This window comes from Orcinus orca, chromosome 4, assembly GCF_937001465.1.
Source record: "Orcinus orca chromosome 4, mOrcOrc1.1, whole genome shotgun sequence".
Taxonomy (NCBI): domain Eukaryota; kingdom Metazoa; phylum Chordata; class Mammalia; order Artiodactyla; family Delphinidae; genus Orcinus; species Orcinus orca.
The window spans coordinates 18,300,983-18,324,993 of NC_064562.1; the positions used below are offsets into that span (position 1 = coordinate 18,300,983).

Consider the following 24,011-nt stretch of genomic DNA (forward strand, 5'->3'; position numbering starts at 1 on the left):
AGGTTATTTATTTGTGATTTTTCTTGTTTCCTAGGGAAGCTTGTGTCACTATAAACTTCCCTCTTATAAATGCTTTTGCTGCATCCCATAGATTTGGGTTGTTGTGTTTTCATTTTCATTTGTCTCTAGGTTTTCTTTATTTCCTCTTTAATTTCTTCAGTGATCCATTGGTTGTTTTTTTAGCAGCATATTGTTTAGCCTCCATGGGTTTGTGGTTTTTTGCAGTTTTTTCTTGTAGTTGATTTCTAGTCTCATAGTGTTGTGGTCAGAAAAGATGCTTGATATGATTTCAGTTTTCTTAAATTCAGAGACTTATTTTATGACCTAACGTGATCTATCCTGGAAAATGTTACATGTGCGCTTGAAGAAAGGTGTATTCTGCTGCTTTTGGATGGAATACTCTGTAAATATCAGTTAAGTCCATTTGGTCTAATATGTCATTTAAGACCAGTGTTTCCTTATTGGTTTTCGGTCTGGATGATCTGTCTGTTGATGTAAGTGGGGTGTTAAAGGCCCCTGATATTATTGTGTTACTGTCTATTTCTCCCTTTATGTCTGTTAATATTTGCTTTATGTATTAGGTGCTCCTATATTGGGTACATATATATTTACAATTGTGATATTTTCTTCCTGGATTGATCCCTTGATCCTTATGTAATGTTCTTCTTTATCTCTTGTAACAGTCTTTGTTTCAAAGTCTATTTTGTCTGATAAAAGTATTGCTACCCTGGCTTTCTTTTCATTTCCATTTGTGTGGAGTACCTTTTTCTATTCCCTGCCTTTCAGTCTGTGTGTGTCTTTAGACCTGAAATGAGTCTTTTTTTTTTTTTTTTTTTTGTGGTATGCGGGCCTCTCACTGTTGTGGCCTCTTCCGTTGCAGAGCACAGGCTCCAGACGTGCAGGCTCAGTGGCCATTGCTCACGGGCCCAGCCGCTCCGCCGCATGTGGGATCTTCCCAGACCGGGGCACGAACCCGCGTCTCCTGCATCGGCAGACAGACTCTCAATCACTGCGCCACCAGGGAAGCCCTGAAATGAGTCTCTTGAAGGCAGCATATATAAGGGTCTTGTTTTTGCATCCATTCACCCACTCTCTGTCTCTTGACTGAACCATTTAGTCAATTTACATTTATGATTATTATTGGTATGTATGTTCTTATTGGTATTTTGTTGTTTTGGGGTTGTTTTGTTAGTTTTTCCTTGTTGTCGTTCCTTTCTTCTTTTGTCCTCTTGTGATTTGATGACTCTCATTAGTATTATGTTTGGATTCCTTTTTCTTTTTTGTGTGTATATCTATTTTAGATTTTTGGTTTGTAGTTACCATCAGATTTTTATATAGCAATCTGTATGTATACATGATTGTTTTAAGTTGCTGATCTCTTACTTTCAAATGCATTTTAACAACACTGCATTTGTACTTTCCTCCCCTCATGATTACTGTTTTTGATATCATATTTTACATCTAATTGTTTTTTGTATCCCTTAACTGATAACTCTGAATATACATGATTTTACTGCTTTTGTCTGTTAACCTTCCTACTAGCTTGTGTATTGATAATTTCCTACCTTCACTGTATGTTTGTCTTTATTGAGGAGCTTTTTTCATTTCATAATTTTCATGTTTCTAGTTGTGGCCTTTTCTTTTTCACCTAGAGAATTTCCTTTAACATTTCTTGTAAAGCTGATTTGATGGTGCTGAACTCTTTTAGCTTTTGCTTGTCTGTAAAGCTTTTGGTCTCTCCATCAAGTCTGAATGAGAACCTTACTGGGTAGAGTATTCTTGGTTGTAGGTTTTTCCCTTTCATCACTTGAAATATGTCATGCCACTCCCTTCTAGTCTGCAGAGTTTCGGCAGAAAAGTCAGCTGATAACCTTATGGGAGTTCCCTTTTATGTTATTTGTTGCTTTTCCCTTGCTGCTTTTAATATTTTCTCTTTATCTTTAATTTTTCCATTTTAATTACAGTGTGTATTGCTGTGTTCCTCTTTGGGTTAATACCATATGGGACTCTCTATGCTTCCTGGACTTGGATGTCTGTTTCCTTTCCCAGGTTAGGGAAGTTTTCAGCTGTTGTGTCTTCAAATATGTTCTCAGGCCCTTTCTCTCTCACTTCTCCTTCTGAGACCCCTATGTTGTGAACATTAGTACACTTGATATTATCCCAGATGTCTCTTAAACTGTCCTCATTTCTTTTCATTCATTTTTTTTGTTTTTTTCTGTTCAGTGGAAGTGATTTCCACTACTCTCTCTTCCAGCTCGCTAATTTGTTCCTCTGTATCATTTAGCCTACTGTGATTCCTTCTAGTGTAGTTTTCATTTCAGTTATTGTATTCTTCATCTCTGTTTGGCTGTTCTTTATATTTTCTAACTGTTTGTTTAAAACCTATAACTTCTCGCTCTGTGTATCCATTCTTCTCCCAAGTTCTTTAGTCATCTTTATGATCAGTACCCTGAACTCCTACTTGGGTAGATTGCCTATCTGTACTTCACTTAGTTCTTCTTCTCCTAGTTTTATCTTGTTCCTTTGTCTGGAACATATTCCTCTGTTACCTCATTTTGCCTAAGTTACTATTTTTATTTTTATATATCTTGTAGGCTGCTTATATTTCCCAACCTTGGAGAAATGGCCTTTTGTAGGAGATGAGCTATGTATCCAGCAGCACACTGCCTTCCCATCACCCAAATTATATGTTCTAGGGGTTCCACTTATGAGGGCTGCATGGGTCCTTATTTTATGGCAAGTTGACTATGTAGATGATCTAGTAGGCTTGGTTGGCCCCCAGGTCTGGTTGGTCAGGCCATGCCTTCTGTGGAGGCTGCCAGCTGCTGGTTGGTAGAACCAGGTCATGAGGCAGCTGACTCTGCCACCCCAGGAGTCCTGGGATTTATGCTGGTTCACTCATGGGTGGAGTTAGAGTCCAGAAGACTCCAGGGCCATTTCCTGCCCACTGGTGGATAGAGCCAGTTCCTGTGGTTAGTGCCAGCCTACTGGCAGGCAGAGCTGGGTACTAGAGTCTAGTTGCAGGAGCCAGGGGTCGCGGAGCTGGTGTTGGATTGCTGGTGAGGTGGCGGGCCTGGGTATCCTGAGGCTTTTGTTGGCCTGCTAAAAGGCAGGACCAAGGCCCAGCTGGTCCCAGGACAGGATCTGGGCTGCTTTGGGCAGACTGGATTCACAGGCTGTGGTATTGTGATTTTCTTGCATTTGGTGTCTGCCTGCTATCTGGTGAGGCTGGTCCAGAGACTAGTGGTGGCTTCCTGGAGTTCAAGGATTCAGGGACTGGTGCCTGCCCACTGGTGGGTGGCCCTGGGTCCTAGCCTCTCTGGTGGGCAGGGCCATGGCCAGAGGTAGCTGTGGGCTCAGGGGTCTTAAGGCACCCTGTCTCCTTTTTTTTTTTTTTCCAAACATCTTTATTGGAGTATAATTGCTTTACAATGTTGTGTTAGTTTCTGCTGTATAACAAAGTGAATCAGCTCTATGCATACATGTATCCCCATATCCCCTCCCTCTTGTATCTCCCTCCCACCCTCGCTATCCCACCCCTCTAGGTGGTCACAAAGCACTGAGCTGATCTCCCCATGCAATGTGGCTGCTTCCCACTAGCTGTCTGTTTTACATTTAGTAGTGTATATATGTCCATGCCACTCTCTTACTTCTTCCCAGCTCACCCTTCCCCCTCCCCATGTCCTCAAGTCCATTCTCTACATCTGCATCTTTATTCCTGTCCTGCCCCTAGGTTCATCAGAACCATTTTTTCTTTTTTTTTTTTTTAGATTCCATATATATGTGTTTGCATACGATATTTGTTTTTCTCTGTCTGACTTACTTCACTCTGTATGACAGACTCTAGGTCCATCCACCTCACTACAAATAACTCAATATCGGTTCTTTTTATGGCTGAGTAATATTCAATTGTATACATGCCACATCTTCTTTATCCATTCATCTGTCAATGGACACTTAGGTTGCTTCCATGTCCTGGCTATTGTAAATAGTGCTGCAATGAGCATTGTGGTACATGACTCTTTTTGAATGATGGTTTTCTCAGGGTATATGCCCAGTAGTGGGATTGCTGGATCATATGGTAATTCTATTTTTAGTTTTTTAAGGAACCTCCATACTGTTCTCCATAGTGGCTGTATCAATTTACATTCCCACCAACAGTGCAAGAGGGTTCCCTTTTCTCCATACACTCTCCAGCATTTATTGTTTGTAGATTTTTTGATGATGGCCTTTCTGACTGGTGTGAGGTGATACCTCATTGTGGTTTTCATTTGCATTTCTCTAATGATTAGTGATGTTGAGCATCCTTTCATGTGTTTGTTGGCCATCTGTATGTCTTCTTTGGAGAAATGTCTGTTTAGGTCTTCCACCCATTTTTGGATTGGGTTGTTTTTTTTTTGATATTCAGCTGCATGAGCTGCTTGTATATTTTGGAGATTAATCCTTTGTCAGTTGCTTCATTTGCAAATATTTTCTCCCATTCTGAGGGTTGTCTTTCCGTGTTGTTTATGGTTTCCTTTGCTGTGCAAAAGCTTTTACGTTTCATTAGGTCCCATTTGTTTATTTTTGTTTTTATTTCCATTTCTCTAGAAGATGGGTCAAAAAAGGATCTTGCTACGATTTATGTCATAGAGTGTTCTTCCTATGTTTTCTGTAAGAGTTTTATAGTATCTGGACTTACATTTAGGTCTTTAATACATTTTGAGTTTATTTTTGTGTATGGTGTTAGGAAGTGTTCTAATTTCATTCTTTTACATGGAGCTGTCCAGTTTTCCCCACACCACTTATTGAAGAGGCTGTCTTTTCGCCATTGTATATTCTTGCCTCCTTTATCAAAGATGAGGTGACCGTATGTGAGTGGGTTTATCTCTGGGCTTTCTATCCTGTTCCATTGATCTATACTTCTGTTTTTGTTAAGGCACCCTGTCTTCTGATGGGTGGGGCTTTATCCTTGCCCACTTAGTTGCTTGGCCTGAGGTGTCCCAATGCTGTTGCCTACAGGCTGTTTGTTGGGGCCAGGTCTTGGCACTAGTGAGCTAGAGGGAGGATTCCACAATGGCACTGGCAAACACCAGTGTCCAAGTTGAGACAGAAAAGTTACATATACAGAGAAAGGATCAAAATTAAATCAGAGTGTTCATCTTTAACACTCTAAGGTAGCAGGCAAAGGAAAAACACATGCAGATTACCTTTTTAGAAAAAGTTCAAGGACACCAAAGAAGCCTATACCCAGTAATAATTTTCTCATCTGTCATAGGACATAAGGAAGACATGTGTGGCTATATGAGAATTTAGAAAGTACTATTTTATTATTCACATATACCAACTGAAGAGACTCATGAAATAGCTCTAACCAAAAAAGAAATGATATATGTGCATAGCCTCAAGGTAGAACACAATAAAAAAGTGAGGAAATAGGGTTGGTCAATGAATGTTTTTTGTAAATATACCACTGATTGTGTTTGAATGTTAATATACAGTAACAGACTGAGCACATATATATAAAATATGTTCTAAGGAAGGACTCTAACAACTAAGAAGACATAGTAGATAAGAAACTAATAATAATCTGACAAATTATATAGAAAAAACTAGAAATTGGGGAAGGTAAAGTCTCAAAAATCATGGCTGATGGGGAAGAGAAGAAAAGATGAGAATAGAAAAAATGAAAATATTCTAAAAACTTCATCTTACCTTGGAGAGTGACTAAGAGGGAAATAGGATGTCTTAATAAGAAAAAATTATCTTATGTTCAAGAAATAGTAAAGAAATATGTGTCTGATTTGGAGCACAGGAAAGGAAAGATAGCCAATAGTAAAATGAAACTCTTATAGTAAGTCTTCCACATTAACACAAGCAAACAAAATGGAATCATTAATCACTAGATCAAACATAAATGAGGAAAATAAAAATAAAGAACAGTGTAATATAAATAATAAAAATTAAGTTAAATTTAAAAGATAAAATCAAGGATATGAATCACTGCACTAAGTGTAAAGCATTAAATTCTTCCATTAAAGGTGGAGATTGTCAGATGAGTTCTTTTTAAATCTCAAATAGATGGTATTTACCAAAATCACTAAAACATGTTGAGAATAAAGGAATAGGACAAATGTTACCAGGCAAGCACATATATACAATGGAATATTACTCAGCCATAAAAAGAGACGAAATTGAGCTATTTGTAATGAGGTGGATAGACCTAGAGTCTGTCATACAGAGTGAAGTAAGTCAAATTCAAACAGTATTGAAGAAAGGTAACAGAGTATGGAGAATTTAGGGTTAAAATCCCACAAAAGACTAAGAGATATCAGTTAGTGATAAAAACCAAGTTTATTTATGCTGTACACCTTAAACTTATATAGTGCTGTATGTCAACTATTTCTCAAACTGGAAAAAAAACCAAGTTTATGAAGATTATACAATAATAAAAATGTATGTATTAGACATAACAGCTGTTACACAAAGCAAAAGTTATTAGAAATGCAAGGAGAACTTGATCAAAATGCAATTATAGTGGATAATTTAATGCAGCTCTTTCAGAATTGGATAGATCATACAGATGAAAAATAAGCCATAAATTATAAAGTCATTAGACTTGATATACAGAATCTTCCATTTGACTACGAAGAAACCTTAACAAATTTTAAAATATAAAATTATCACAAAATACCAAGTATTTGATGTAGACACTCCCTCCCTAAAGGAGGAGCATAATTCCTTAAATACTGAGCTGCACAAAGTGGCTTCCTCTCAAAGAGGAAGAAGTGTTGAAACAAGGAAAAAAGAGTAATGGTCCCATAGAAAAACCTGACAAGTACTACCATAGCCAGGTGATCAAAATTAACACCAAAAGTCATAAGCTGTGTTGATAGTGTGTACCTTTGATGTGATGTGATGAAAATAGTGCTTTATAGTGCTTTATCCCTATTGTCTTCCTCTGGAAAACTCATAACCACAGTCTAATCATGAGAAAAACATTAGATAAATGCCAGTTGAAGGGAATTCTACAAGATACCTAATGATTACTCCTCAAAACTGTCATTGTTATCAAGAACAAGGAGTCTGAGAAACTGTCACAGCCAAAAGGAGCCTAAGGAGACTTAACAACTAAATGCAATATATTCAATAGTATCCTAGATAGGATCCTGGAATAGAAAAGCAATACTAAGTAAAAACTAAAGAAAATCAGGTAACGTACGGATTAACACATGGTAATGTATCAATATTGACTTATTAATTATATCAAATATGTCATGCTAATGTAAGATGTTAATAAGGGAAACAGGGTTGCAGGGTATAGATGGGGTGTTTCTGTACTTTGCAATTTTTCTGGAAATCTAAAACTGTTCTAAGATAAAGAGGTTATTTAAAAAACAGGAATGAATACTGGATAAAAATCACAGATGTCTTATGTAACCTAAAAAAAGTTAATTCCAATATTATTTAAAATATTCTAAATCATAAAGATACAATCCTCTCATTTTACTTCATGAAACCAGTATGACTTTAATACCAAAAGATGATCACAGATTCTCCCAAAAAAGAATAATACAGTTGATCTCTATAATAAATATATATGTAAAAATTCTAAAATTCTAATGAAGTAATAGCAAATTTTTTTTTTTTGGCCACGCCAGGCAGCATGCAGGATCTTAGTTCCCCAACCAGGGATTGAACCCGTGCCCGCTGCATTGGGAGAGGAGTCTTAACCACTGGACCACCAAGGAAGTCCCTAACAATGCTTTTAAAGGATAATATATTAAGATAAAAAAATGTAAATTCTATGACTGCAAGGGTGATTTCATTTCAAAAACATAATGCTCTACATTGACAAATTATCACAGAAAGTAATATATATTCATATCAACAGTTGCAGAACAAACATTTGATAAAATTAAAGAGCAATTTCTAACAAAAATTCTATATTTAATGGAAATTGAAGGATACTATTTGAATATAATCAAAAATATTTACAAAATTTAGAGACAGAAAAAATACTACCCTAAACAGCAAAAGACTAGAACTACTTCAATTGAAATAAAAAATGGATGCTTCTATAATAATTATTAATAATTATCATTTAATAATAATTAACTATATTAATTATATTGGATACAGTATATATTGTATATATTGGGTACAGTAAAACAAATAGTATCAAATTGAAAAACAAGTCATAAAAATATCTTTTTGCCTATAATGTAATTGGATATCAAAATATCACAGGAAAAGGTGTTAAATTACCCTATAATTAATAAGAGGAATAAGTGAAGTGACCAGGTTCAAGTTAAATACATAAAAACTCATAGTTTTTATCTATCCTAACAAGTTTCTATCTACCCTAAAAAGTAAATTGGTGAAAAATTCCATTAACAATAATGGAATATATACATAAGAATATGTAAAAATTCTATTTGTCATAGAATATGACAAAAATCATGGAATATATACATAGAATTATGCAATAGGAAAGACTTAAAACCTAAATAAAGAAGATATGAGTAAATGAAAAGACACCAAAGTTACATGGGAAGCCAATATCATAAAATATAAATTCTCTTAAAATTAATATATCTTATACAATTCCAGTTAGAATTTCAGTTGATATTTTTATATAATAAATGTGGGTGAATAGACAATTAGGAAAAAGAAGAATGGTGAGGAATAACTCCCATTATCAAATATCTGAAGATATAGGGGCTATAAGCAACTACAATCAAATCAATGTGGTGTTGGCCTAGAAGCAGACAGATCAGGAGAACTAAATAAAGAATCCAGAAGTGTTTCCAGTGTGTGTAAACATTTAATCTAAGACAAATATAATACTTTAAGTGAGAAAAGTTTTAACTGTTTAATAAATTCTGCTGACACAACTGACTACCCAATTTATAAGAAAATAGAATTTCCTCCTATATCGCACATTTAGAAATATAATTTCCAGATGTTTCAAGATATAAACTTAAAAAAATGAAACAATAAAGTTCATGTGTAAAAATGTAGACAATTATGTTTATGGGCAAAGAGAGTTTTAACTTCTTTCTTAACTCTGGAGACAGAATCTTTAACAGAAAAGATAGTCACTACATGACAATATCAAAATTTTAAACTTTTATGTAACGTAAGATGTCATAAATAAATTCAGTATATAAGCAACAACTCTTGGAAAGTTGTTTGCAATAAAGAACACAGAAAGAGTCTTAACATCTCTGCTATTCAATATATCATAAAGTCTTAAAAAATGATCAGGAAGGGAAAGAAAACCCAGTAGAAAAATGGAAAAAAAACGTAAAAAGCAAATTCACAGAGGAACCGATTCAAATAACCAAAATAAATATTCAAGCCCACTAGTAGGGAGGAAATGCATATCACGGTCACACTGAAATATCACTTTTTTACCCACCAGGATGGCAAAGATTCAAAAGACCATTTTCTGGGAGGATATGAGAAAATGTAATTTCATAATGGATGGTGGAAATGTAAATTATCAGTTACCTGTGAATACCCCATAGATATCTTGTAAAAATAAATACCCCATTATAAAATGATATACAGTCATCATCCCTTGGTATCACAGGAGATTGGTTCCAGGACTCCCACTGATATCAAAATCCAAGATGTTCAAGCCCCTTATGTAAAATGACATAGTATTTACATATAACCTATGCACATCCTCCTGTATACTTTAAATCATCTCTAGATTACTTATAATACCTAATACAATGTAAGTGCTATGTAAATAGTTGTAAGTGCAGTGTAAAAGCTGTCTAAATATAAATAGTTGCCAGGGAGCAGCAAATTCAAGCTTTTTTGGAACTTTCTGGAATTTTTTCCAACTATTTTTGGTCTGAAGTTAGTTGAGTTCAAGTTTGTGAAACCCACAGATATGGAGGACCGGCAATACATGGATATTTACTTACATCCATATATTTAAACACAAATTTGTTTCTTCATTGTGCAAAATGTCAAAAAATAGAAAAAAATGAAGTACCTAATAATAAGGGGAATGACAGTAAATCATGTCACCATGGAAGACTGAAGTAAAGTCATTTCATTTACTTGGCATGATTTCCACGAGGTATTACTGAGAAGAGCAAGATTCAGAAAATATATATCATACATTTTCTAAAACCAAGGAATTACCCCCCAAATTTTATTAATGTTAAATGTACATGTGAGTATATACTATGTATATGATTACATAAACATGGAGAATATATAGAAGGTGTGCTAGATCACCTAAGTCTAGGTATGCTAGATTACCTAAAATGGGGAGAAAATATGATGGGAGAGGGGAAGAGTGAGGAAGAAATAAATAATGATCACATTTATTAATTGTTTATAAAAGGGGAAGATGTTTCAGGATTATTTAATATGTAAAACGTTGGTTAAAAGAGACGAAACAAGGATAGGAAGCAAGCAGAGCTGTGAAATGTTTGTATTGTTCTAATGCCATGAATAAGGTAAAACGAAAACATGGTGAGATGTAAATCAGAGTTTGCAGTAAAGGTTGCAACATGCATCCATACACCACTTGGGCTCCTTTGGAAAATATGCCTCACCCCACCTGCTTCAAAGAATACCGTGATGCGAGAAATCCAGTGCCAAACGAGGTAAATAGTAATCAGAGGCAGAGACACATGTGGTCTAGTGAGGTCAATTATGGGGGAAGATAGGGAGATGTTGTTGAGAGAGGTTTTCCCACAAAATGTAGAGTCATGAAGGGAATAAGTTACATAAAAATGGATTAAATGAAGTTTGCACTTAAGAGTTTTTCAGGAAGGGACAGATAAAATGTTTCTATTCTTAACTTTGACCAAAATCAGTGCACATAATAAATCATCTGCCTAGAAGCAGCAGCAACTGCTCATTCTTCTGATGCCCTGTGGAAATGGGGTTTGAGATCAAGGCACACACAGCAACCTGATCCTTAGATTGCTCTCCCTATCCTGGGCTACTCTGGGGACGGTCCTCCTAGAGTGGATAGTTCCAGGTAACAGTTTACTGTTAATATGCTGTTAATGGTGCGAAAATAAGGAAAACAATACTAAATGCAGTACTTTTGTTTTAAAAAGTATGAATGAAATGCTAAGGCATTTTACTTTTTCTTTTTAGAGGGTAAAATGAAGACCAAATAAGTCTTTTTTAATACGGTGTGTGCTTTTAAAAGATTGGAAATCAGTAAATTTGACACTTATCATTTAAATTCAGTATTCTAAAAATGGAAAGTATAGCACTGAGATACAAATATCATGTGGCTCAACTTATAAATTGTTGATAAAAAATTTAAGAACATATTTACATGGCATTTTAAAAAACCTATTGTCTTGCACAGTGGTCTCAAAGGAGCTTATTAAAGTTTTAGAAGATTCTCACTCATTAGAATTCTGTCTCAGCATTGTACAGTGTTTTGCTAAATATATGTAGCTATATTCTGTTATATATGCAGACCATGTTAAATTGATTAGCAATTCTCATTAAGTTTTCTGACTACAGTCTAAGTACTTTAAAAACAATTACCTTGAATTAATAATTCAATAATAATATTCAGCCTTAAAAAGGAAGGAAATACTGTCACATGCTACAACATGGATGAACCTTGAGGGCATTATGCTAAGTGAAATAAGTCAGTCACAAAAAGGCAAATACTGTATGATAACTACTGAAGTGAGGTATCCAAAGTAGTCAGATTCATAGAAACAGAAAGAAGAATGGTGGCTGCCAGGGGCTGGGGGAGGGGGGAATGGGGAGTTGTTTAATGGCTATAGAGTTTCAGCTCAGCAAGATAAAAAGTTCTGGAAATCCATTGCACAACAGCATGAATATACTCAACACTACTGAACTGCACACTTAAAAGCGATTAAGATGATATATTTTGTGTTATATGTTTTTTACCACAATTAAAATTAAACATAAAATAGCTACCTTAAGTTACATAAGTGCTTATGAAATCTCAAATGTGTTTAAAGAAATATACTTTCTTTTCATGGTTGCCAAATAAAGGCTTTGCTGACAACGTGTCTCTACCTGGGTAAAGGAAAATTCTACTGAAGCCCAGTGTATAATGTAACAAGGATTTATTGATTGCCCACTATGAACAAAACATTGAGAGGTATGTAAACATTTTTGTAGATATATAGATATCCATAGATAGAGGTATAGTTGTTGACACAAGTCTGAAAAACATGATAGCAATTCAAGATAGAAAAAATGTCAAGAAAATAACCGAAGTCACGAGATGGTACATGATTGATAGATAAGAGAAGGTCACTAGATAAAAAAACGAATCCTTAGCTTCATTGAACAGACATAATAACTAACACAAGCGATGTGCATGTGTCTCACATATATAGGTAAGTAAAGAAGTTTTTGCTAACACATTTGTGGTTGAAAGGGATTGATATTCATTACGTGATTATTTCTGCACACCCGTTATATAAGGTACCTGAATTTACTTTTCTTTCCATCTACCCCCACCTTTTTTTTCAGCCATATGAAAATTAAGTCTCCGAAAGTAATCAGATAATTCCAAATTCACACAAACCCAAACCTGGATAACTGTGACTCCGGAGATTTCTGTCAATTAATTTCAGCTCCCAGTACCGTAAAATAGAATTTTAAAACTTTTCTCTTCCTTTTCCATCACATTTCCCCATTTATTCTAATACGACTCATGACTCCTCTTTTCCCCTCTTGTCAAAACACGTACACACGCACAACTCTGCTTCCTCCAGTTCTGAGTACAGGGCAGTGTAGCAATGTAGCAGGGGAAAGGCAAGGAAGGAGAGAAGAATCTTCAAGCCCCAGGCTTCCAGATCTTTCACCACCAACCGCCAAGAATCTTATTATGTAGCGGTCTGCAGTCTCCCCACTAATACACATACTGCACAGAGAATGTTATACTAGATGTAGTAAACAAGCCTTAGGAAATGCTTGGAATGACCACACCAATTCCTAAGGATTGGCTAGAATATTTTCCTGTATGTGGAACACTCTTCTTCCAGACACATATGTCCTAACTGTATTTTTATTTGTACTCATATTTCTTATCTGTAATATTTAAGGTTGAAAAACTAGATTTCTAGACTCATTTTTAATCTGTAATGTGTAAGATTCTGGGGACTGAAAAATAAATTTTAAAAAATACTTTTTTCAGTAAAGGGCACTAGATGGCACAGTTTCACCAATTTATGCTAATAAATTCATTTGTCTTATTAATTCACAAAATAATTTAGCTTTATGAAGAGTTATACCTAAATAACAGGAAGTCTATATAATTATAAAGAGGAAAGTTCTTGAGAATATAATGTTTCCAATATACCGTGTTTTATGTCCTTGTTTATAAACACGGTAACCAGAATTCCAGCGCTGGATGAATAATTTAAGTTACCCAAAGAAAATAGCAGTCTGTCTATAGTGAAATCCATCAAGACCTTATAGATGTTAAACATTTATTTCTGGCAAATGTACATTTTTATAATATTACTAACATATAACAAAGCTATGCAATACAATAAAGTGGACTGGTGATTCCATTGACCATGAATGCTTAAAATCAGGTACTATACAGACTGAATTTAAAAGTCTGAATTTTTCTTACTTCAATGTTTGCCTTAAGCTAATTATACCCAATTAAGACCTTCATTTCTTCATGCTTAAAAATGAAAAAATTGATCTAGAAACAATAGAAAATGATTAAGGTCTACCAGATTTAGTATCCAGTTGACCTTTTATTTGCTAAAAGTACCATATTTATAGCAAAACCCCCAAATCTATCCAGTGTTTTCCCAATCACTTTATTTCCTGGAACTATTTATCATTCAGAAACTTTATCAGCTCTTGAGCTACATCCTGACATACAAGACAGCACATCAGCCAAGCAAGCAGAATGTACAGCTCACCTGGAACATCTCTGAACCCTGGCTCAGGCTCTTGGAGAAGTCTTGCCTAATTGTATAGTGAATACTCCTGCCAGATGGTGGAGTTAACTGTGGTAAATCTTCACTTAAGAGATTCTAATATGGAAATAACCCTACTTAGATACTCTTGCCTAATCAAAAGTTCTCCTCTTTAGAGGAAAGTCATAGTCTTGGGCAAAGGGAACAGCTTCTGGAGGGTCACATGTGAAGAGGGGAGTAGAAAAAATGACATCTACCTTGTTAGCTGGACTGTCCCAAGGTACACTAGATATTAACAGAGTGACATGCTGTACAGCCAGATTGCCCTAACATTCCAACAAACTAGGCAGAGCAGGGTGGCAGATGGGCTAAGTGAGTGAGGGAACAAGAAATTAGACAATTCCTAGAAAGGTACTCAAAGTAATACTGGAGGTCCTGGAAAGTTGATGTGAGTGGACAGTGGCTTCTTATAGAAAGTTGTTCCCAGCCACCTAAAGTGACTTACCTATAACAGCTGAACCAATATCAGTGTACATCTGCCAAATTCTATGTATTTTACATAAAGACCTGTAAGAAACTCCAAAGCTGTAACCATAATGCTGCTGCCATCCATGAGTTTAACAAGTAATCAGCTCTCTTTTTACAGATAGTTTACCGTGATAGAATAGGAAAAACAGACTCTCTTCTGTTGCTCTCAAATGCTAGGCTTCACTTCAAAAAGTCTCTTTTTTCCCCTCCCCTAAAATGTTTAACTGATATGCTAACCAACATGTATCATACCATTATGATCAATAAGGAAGAAAATAGAGTATTAACAAGATAATAGTATTCTTTTTAAGAAAAAAAATATATATATATATTATAGACAGAATATATGAACCCATTTGGCACCTCTCAAGGGAAGCATTATTATGTGAGTACATAATGTACGTTGTGGTTTATCCCCCAACCCACCCGCTCCATCCAGAAAACTATCTGAGCAAATTATGGTAATTCATTGCCTGGACAATGGTTAGTTCAGGAAAGGGCATGCGACCCACCTGTGACTGTTGTAGGCATGATTCTAAAATGGCCCCTCAAAGATGTCCCACCCTAATCCCTAAAACCTATGAATATGACGAGATATCAGTCTCCTGATTATGTTCTGTGATTTGGCACAGTTGGTCTCAAGAAAGGGAAATTATCTGTGTGGCCAAATCTAATCACACCAGCCCTAAAAAAAAGCAGAGAGGTTTCTTCAGCTGAAAAGAGATTTCAGCTGGAAAGAGATTCAAAGCAGAAGGATTCAAGGGAACCACTTGATGAGGAATGCGGGCAGCCCCTCAGGAGCTGAGATCAACCCCCAGCTGATAGCCAACAAGGAAAGAGGGGCCTCAGACGTACAGCCACAGAGAATTGGAGTTTGTGAATAATCTGAGTGAACTTGGAAGTGGATTCTTCCTCAGACCCTTCAGCTAGAAGCCCAGTCCAGCCTACACCTTGACGTTAGCCTGTGAAGCCCTAATCAGAGAACCCAGTAGAGCCTGCCCGGACTTGTGTCCTACAGAACTGTGAGATAATACATGAGTGTTGTAGTAAGCTACTAAGTTTGTAATGGTTTGTTCTGACAGCAATAGAAAACTAATACAGTGGACAAAGAGTTGTAAAATATAGTCTACTAATGTCTCTGAGGAAATTTTACTTCTTCGAAAGAGCCACTGGACAATATGGTGTCTCCTCTTTCTTTTAATGTTGCTATGTCTGGACCTAGTGCCTAGAGCTGGCATGTGGGTGTAAAGGATTATGTTGATGGACTTCTTAAAACTAAGTCACCCTTACAATTACAGAATAAGTTTACTTGATAATAATGTATAGGACATAAGGGTATTGAAAAATGGAGCAAAACTAGGTCCTCTTGCTACTGAAGGAACTAGCCCTGGAGCCCACTCTGCCTCCAGAATGACTGATATGTGAGATAACAAATGTATTTATTGTTTAAACCAGTTTGAAAGGATTCTTTTACAAACAAAATGCTTTGATTTATTGATATAAAACTAGTAGAGTTACAGCTAGAAACATAGCGTTGGATAAAGAACACTAGACACTGCAATGAGAGATATCATATATCCAGCTGCAGTTATATAATTTTTTCTTTCACATTTAAGAATTTTCTCCCCTTTTTCATCCACAAATCTAGTGAAATATAAAAATTTCAGAAAATTATATGGAATATACCTCTGTGATGACATGAAAGATTTCTACCTAATACCAGTATCTATGATTGAGGAATTTAAAGTTTGGTCAGCAAAAGTGTTGCTTTATTTTCATAGTACGAAATACCAAAGCATGACCAATACTCAGGAATTTGTAACTTGTTAGTTATATAAGTTTAAATAACGAGAGATCAGGGTTGAGAGGTTCAAAAGTCAGCATGTAAGAGGTAATTAAAGCCATGTTAATTGTCACCCAACATGAGAAGGCAAAGAGAGAAGAGCACTGCCTGAAGACAGAAAGAACCCTCAGAAACAACCTAGGTTAAAATCTGTGGGCAGAAGAGGAGGAGCCTGTTGAAGGAAAATAATAAAATTGGTTAGGCATATTTGATTAGAGTCAGAATAAATGATGTCAGGGAAGCCAAGAGCATAGAAGATAGTTTTGAGAAGTGCTTGCCCAGCAATCAGAAGTAGAAAAGAAATTCAATAAGATAAATATTGAAAAGAATCCACTGAATTTGGCAATTTTAATGCATTATTTTCTTTCAGTAAAGATAATTTCCGTTGTCGGGGGAAGGAAGTGGGGGATAAGCAGAAGCCAGATTGTTGTGGGTTGAGCAGTAGGAGGGGCACTTCATCTTCTGAGACAGGAAGGAAGGAAATAAGCATGAATGCAGATGTTTACCACAATGGAAATATGCAAATGTGGGCACATGGAAATAATACAGCAGGGTACCTAAGCTCAAGTGAAATAATTGCAAGGAGGAACAATACTTAAGAGATTTCTTAAAATACCATCTCACACCATCAGAATAGCTATTGATGTCCAGGATATAGCACCAACCTCAAATGTGGCTATAAGTAAAACATTAATTTACTTTCTACAGTTGTCAGTACAGAGTGCTACAGTTGGGTGGTCACACAAGAATGTGGATATTGAATAAAAAAGATTGCCCTCAAAGAGTTAAACTATATACTTAACATATAATCAATTTATAGGCAGAGTCACCTGAGAGACAGAATTCCTGCCAAGTCAAGTCTGCAAGATTTGAAGTACTTTATTGAATATATTAACATAGCTAGTGAAAGAATGTATTAACAAAAAAGGGAAGGGGGTGTTGATTGGCTATGGAAGTAGAGTAACTGGACAAACCCAGGCAAACCCACTCAAATACAGGGATGAGTGTGTTTGTCCTGCTGGCAGGGCTATTCCTGATGGGAAAACCAACAGAAAATATATGCACAGAAACTATTATAATTCAACTTGTAGATAGTACCATGGGAATTAAGAGGAAAAGGAGATGACTTCTAATTGATCAGTGACATATGAGCCTTGATGCAGGGAGAAAAAAAAAAGTCAGGTTTATGGAAGAATTTGCTGCTGTTCTATAAACATTTCATTTCTGTCTATGTTTTGTTTTCCCAACCAGGTTACCAAACTCTTGTCAGAGACTCATAGTAAGATTGTGATGAAAAAGAAACTCTCAACATCACTTGCTCTAGGGCAGGATTACAACTAAACTCCAACAAATTCACCAGCTTATAAGCAGAATATGCTCTTTCCCATGACCTCATAGGAATTTCTGTCAACTTGGTCCTCCACATGGAATAATATCAAATCTCTTATGATTTTCAAAGCAGGCTTACAAGTAGGAATAACTGATGTCATTGTTACTATTGAAGTGTAAGATCTGAAGGCAATGGAAAGAAGTAGCAAGTGATTTGGTCAAGGTTATACTACCTATGAGAAGCAAAGAACCAGGACCAAAGTAGAGAAGGGGCACATCCATGGTTTGTGCTCAGAGAGAAAAGGAAGATGTTGTAGGTGAAGGAAAATCTCCTCCTCTGACCATGTTACTGTTACCAGTAGGGGTCCTACAAATTAGACTGGCCGAAGACAGATTAACAAGAGAAAAACAAGCAGGTTATTAACATGTGCATTGCACATATACACATGGGAGCACTCAGTGATAAGTAACACAAATGGATGGTTAGAACGTGAGTTTAAAGACCAACAAAGGAAAAGGGGTTTGGGGGCTTTTGGACAGGGGAGGCAAGCTATATAAAAGTGACCAGGATTGCCATCGACAGAGGAATGGATAAAGAACATGTGGCACATATATACAATGGAATATTACTCAGCCATAAAAAGAAATGAAACTGAGTTCTTTGTAGTGAGGTGGATGGACCTAGAGTCTGTCATACAGAGTGAAGTCAGAAACAGAAAAACAAATACCATATGCTAACACATATATATGGAATCTAAAAAAAAAAAATGATTCTGATGAACCTAGGGGCTGGACAGGAATAAAGATGCAGACGTAGGGAATGGACTTAAGAACACAGGGAGGGGGAAGGGTAAGCTGGAACGAAGTGAGAGAGTGTCATTGACATATATACACTACCAAATGTAAAATAGATAGCTAGTGGGAAGCAGCCTCATAGCACAGGGACACCAGCTTGGTACTTTGTGTCCACCTAGAAGGGTGAGGTAGGGAGGGTGGGAGGGAGGGAGACGCAAGATGGAAGAGATATGGGAACATATGTATATGTATAACTGATTCACTTTGTTATAAAGCAGAAACTAACACACCATTGTAAAGCAATTATACTCCAATAAAGATGTTTAAAAAAAAAAGTGACCAGGGAAAAGTATGGTAAACAGGGTTGTTTGATAAGGTTTGTTATGCAAATTTGAGTTGGTGCTTTCTTCATTGCTAAGAGTGTTAAGAGTCCTGGTAGGAGAGAGGGAGACATTTCTACAAATGAAAATTTCCTTTATAAATGTAATTTCCTTTACAAAAGGAAAACTTGTGTCTTGTTTGTAGGGCTTTTCCTGCATCTTTTGGTTCTCAGTGGCCTTTAGCTCAAAATAATCCATATGCCAAAGAGGCATATTTTGGGGTGGTATATTCTGATACCCCTCAATATCTACAAGGGGCTAGAAAGTCTACTGTTTTTTGCAGTAGTGGGAATCAGAATCCATCTCAAGTTGCCAGAATCTAGTTTTGCAAATAGTGTTGGATGGTCTTTACTCTTTCCCTCCATGAGATGAGCAACAAAGAGCATATGCCTACAGGGCTTCTTCAGGTCATACCCAGCATGTTAGGCAAGGCATGGTGCTAGAAAACAACAAAGAATTGACACAAACAAGAAGACTTCAAGAAAATTTAGGGATAATTATTACTCATATTTTTTTTCATTCTTATGGTAAAATACATAAAATATTTACCATTGTAACCATTTTTAAGTGTATAGTTAAGTAGTATGAAGTATATTGATAACGTTGCACAACTATCACCACCATCTCCATACTCTTATCATCTTGTAAAATGGAACTGTATCCAACAACGCCTCATTCACCTCTTCCCCCCAACCCCCGGTAACCACCATGCTACTTTCTGTCTCTGTGATTTTGACTACTCTAAGTACCTCATATAAATGGAATCATAGGTATTGTCTTTTTGTGACTGGCTTATTTTACTTAGAATAATGTCTTGAAGGTTCATCCATGTTGTAACATATATCAGAATTTTTAAGTCTGAATAATACTTTATTGTATGTGTATACCACATTTTGCTTATCCCTTTATCAGTTTGTGAACACTTGGGCTGCTGCCACGTTTTAGCTATTGTGAGTACTGCTGCTCTGAACATGGGAGTACAAATATCTCTTCAAAATTCTGCTTTCAATTCTTTTGGGTATATACCCAGAAGTGGAATTGCTAGATCACATGGTAATTGTATTTTTAATTATTTGAGGAACCATCATACTGTTTCCATAGTGGCTACAGGATTTTACCTTCCCACCAATAGTGCAGAAGGATTCTAGGATCTCCACATCTTAATAGCTATCATAATATGAGCTGGCCTCTCATTGTACTTTTTATTTGCATTTCCCTAATGATTGGGGATACTGAGCATCTTTTCATATGCTTGTTGGCCATTTGTATATCTTCCTTGGAGAAATGTCTATTCAAATCCTTTGCTCATATTTTAATTGCATTTCTTATTTTTCTATTATTGAGTTTTAGGAGTCCTCTGTATGTTCTAGATATTAGCCCCTTATCAGATATATGATTTCCAAATATTTTCTCTCATTCTCTGGGTTGCCTTTTTTACTATGTTTATATTGTCTTTTCATACACACAGTTTTTTAATTTTCATGAAGTTCAGTTTGTCTATATTTGTTTTGTTTTGTTTTCTGTGCCTTTGGTGTCATAGCCAAGAAATCATTGCTGAATCCAATGTTATGAAGCTTTTGCCCTATGTTTTCTTCCAAGAGTTTTTTAGTTTTAGGCCTTACATTTAGATCTTTGATCCATTTTCGGTTAACTTTTGTGTATGATGTTAGGTAGGGGTTCAACTTCATTCTTTTGTATGTGGATATACAGTTTTACCAGCATGTTTTTTGGAAAGACTGTCCTTCCCCACTGAATGGTCTCGGCACCCTGGTCAAAAATCAGCTGGCCATATATGAGAGAATTTATTTCTGGGCTCTCTATTATGTTCTGCTGATCATAGGTCTGTCTTTATGCCAGCACCACACTGTTTTGATTACTGTTTCTTTATAGTAAGTTTTGAAATTAGGAAATGTAGGTCCTCCAGCTTTGCTCTCCTTTTTCAAAATTCTTTTGGTTATTTAGGATGCTTTGAGATTCTATATGAATTTTAGCATAGATTTTTCTATTTCTGCAAAAAAACATTGCTGGGATTTTGATAGGGATGCATTGAATCTGTAGATTGCTTTTGGTAGTATTGACATCTTAACGGTATAAGTCTTCCAATCTATGAACATGGAATATGTTTCCATTTATTTTCATTTTCTTTAATTTCTTTCAATATTTTATAGTTTTCATTATACAGATCTTTCACCCTTTTGGTTAATTCCTAAGTATTTTATTCTTTTTAATGCTATTGTAAATGGAATTGTTTTCATAGTTTTCAGATTGCTCACTGTTAATGTATAGAAGTGCAACTTATTTTTGTGTGTTAACATTGTACCCTGCTACTTTGCTGAATTCATTTATTAGTTGTAACAGGGTTTTATTGTGCGGAATCTTTAGAGTTTCTGTATATAAGATTATATCATCTGAGAACAGAAATAGTTTTACTTCTTCCTTTCCAATTTGGATGCCTTTTGTTTCTTTTTCTTACCTAAGAATTTTAAGTACAGTTATTCATAGCTTTAAAGAAATTTTGTAATTTAATAAATTCTCCATTGCTTGTTGTCAATGAAATTAATCAGTAGATCTAAGAAAGAAATGGAAATTTTTATTCGAGCCAAATTTGAGGATTATAACCCTGGAAGAGCATCTCAGAAATCTCTGAGAACTGTTCTACCCATTAGAAGTCAAGGCACAGTTATATAAGTTTTTTTAGACAGAGGGCTGTGCATTATATGACGTATTATTGACAGTTTATGCAACCCAGGTGTAAGCGTCATCTTGGCCCCTTACAGGATCAAAAAGGAATATTATCTTTTAAGGAGTTGTCTTGTTGATGCTAGGAGAATGTTGCTCTTTTCGATTGAGCAGCCATTTCTGCCGATGGGGGAGGTTTGGTTGATGCATAATATAGATACACAATGCACAATAATGGGGAGAGGACGCCAAAGAGCAGAGAAAATTTTTTACGTTTAAATTTTTCTTGTCATAAAATACGAATTTTATTTTACATTGTTATTGCTTACACTTTTGTTTTTCAGTCTTTGAAGTTAATCAAGCAGTCTTAAGAGTTGGAGGCAGTGCTAGATGAAAAAAAGGCAAATGTATTTCAGGTATTGATTATAGCCATCCATCAAAAAACCCTCACATGTTCTCAGGAAAGCTCAAGTAAGCATAGATTTTTCTGCGTTGATATTTTGACCACACCCATTAGGTCACTTCATAATTCAGTAAAAAGGAGCATCCTTTTTTTTTAATTTTTATTTTATATTGGAGTATAGTTGATGAGCAATGTTGTGTTAGTTTCAGGTGTACAGCAAAGTGATTCAGTTATACATATACATGTATCTATACTTTTTCAAATTCTTTTCCCATTTAGGTTATTGCAGAATATTGAGCAGAGTTCCCTGTGCTACGCAGTAGGTCTTTGTTGGTTATCTATTTTAAATATAGTAGTGTGTATATGTCAATCCAAAACTCCCAATTTATTGCCCCCCCCACCTTCCGCCTTTGATAACCATAACCTTGTTCACTGAGTGCACAGTCTATGATTTGGCACTATCCAATCCTTCGAAGAATCATGTACAGTTGTTTTGTTTTGTTTTGTTTTTGCGGTACTCGGACCTCTCACTGTTGTGGCCTCTCCCGTTGCGGAGCACAGGCTTCGGACGCGCAGGCTCAGCGGCCATGGCGCATGGGCCCAGCCGCTGCGCGGCATGTGGGATCTTCCCGGACCGGGGCACGAACCCGTGTCCCCTGCATCGGCAGACGGACTGTCAACCACTGCGCCACCAGGGAAGCCCGTCATGTACAGTTTTTATTTACAGAAGAGAAAACTAAAGTTCAAAAAGATTTGTGATAAATGTGTGACTTATAAGTTACAGGGCTAAGATAAAAGCCCAGTTCTGATTCCAGGATCCTTTTCACAATACTACAGTGCTTTCATATTACTTTCATACTAGCAAGTGTTTGTTTGAGAACAACAGAAATAAAAAGAAATGACTAAAGTCAAAATGATTTGTAAAGTGATTTTAAAATGCTATTTGCACATCTTACAAATTTGAGTTTGAGTTGTAAGAATTGTTGGCCCATGGAAAGAAATTGTTCAGCAATCACTGCAATAGTATCTAATACTATTAGATACTGCTAATAGTTATGTCTAGCTATTATTGCTGTAGAAAACCCAGTAGCTTTGCCATTTAAAAGGGGAGATATTCTTTTGAGTGAATTCCCAAACAAGATAGCAGTATCAAAGTCACACTACTACATGGATACAAAAACTAAAGAATAAAAAAGTTAGGGCTTCCCTGGTGGCGCAGTGGTTGAGAGTCCGCCTGCCGATGCAGGGGACACGGGTTCGTGCCCTGGTCCGGGAAGATCCCACATGCTGCGGAGCGGCTGGGCCCGTGAGCCATGGCCGCTGAGCCTGCGCGTCCGGAGCCTCTGCTCTGCAATGGGAGAGGCCACAACAGTGAGAGGCCCGCGTACCGCAAAAAAAAAATTAAAATAAGACGTGTTTTCGTGATGGGATTGTGGATGATTTCACTTTCTTTTAACAACAACAACAGAAAGTCCTTTGTTGCTATCATCTTTGCTTATTTTGAAATAAACATCAGGAAGAAAAATATTATAAAGGAGTTTGCTTATGAATTGCTCTTCTAATGTTACTTAAAAAATTATTTTCCTGAGCCTTGGGACTGCTTGAATTCTGGATAAACTTAGTCAGTTTCTTAGAATTAATTTTTTGGACTCCTTTTCCAGCACAAATCCTTTGGTCTATGCTAAGACAGTAAATTCTGTCTCCCAGGCAACTTTGTGTAAATCAAAGCTGAAGATCAGACCAAAGTTAATACATTGCATTAAAGTAAAATAGGATTGCTTTGCATTTCAATTGGTGTTATTCGATTTTGTGTGATTAAATGTCCCTATTACCATTGTTGGTTAATTCTAGGTAATTTGAATCTCTTGTACATTTAAGGTCTGAAGCATTTTATAAAAGAAAAATGAAATTTTAAAAATTAAACAGTAGTCAAAAGAATTAATCAAGTGATAAATATTTATCTCCATTATTAATAAAAGACATTGAAATCCAAGCATCAATGAGGTAACATTACTCACCTATAAAATAAGCAGATTTAGAAGATAATAACCAACACCATTAAGGGTGCAGAGAACTGTTTCCTGTATTGGTTCCATATTCAGGTCCTCATTATCTCCTACCTGGACAATCTCAAAAACTCCCTTCTAACTAGTCAG

The 24,011-nt window shown here is 36.1% G+C and overlaps 1 long non-coding RNA gene across 1 annotated transcript in view; it reads left to right on the forward strand.

Moving 5' to 3' along the window:
- The window catches only part of LOC125964246 (uncharacterized), a 96,783-nt gene that overhangs the window by 7,764 nt on the left and 65,008 nt on the right, over positions 1-24,011 (forward strand). The window contains exon 2 of the long non-coding RNA XR_007477045.1: positions 21,797-21,923. This is a non-coding gene — a long non-coding RNA (uncharacterized LOC125964246). The remainder of the gene's footprint in view (positions 1-21,796; positions 21,924-24,011) is intronic.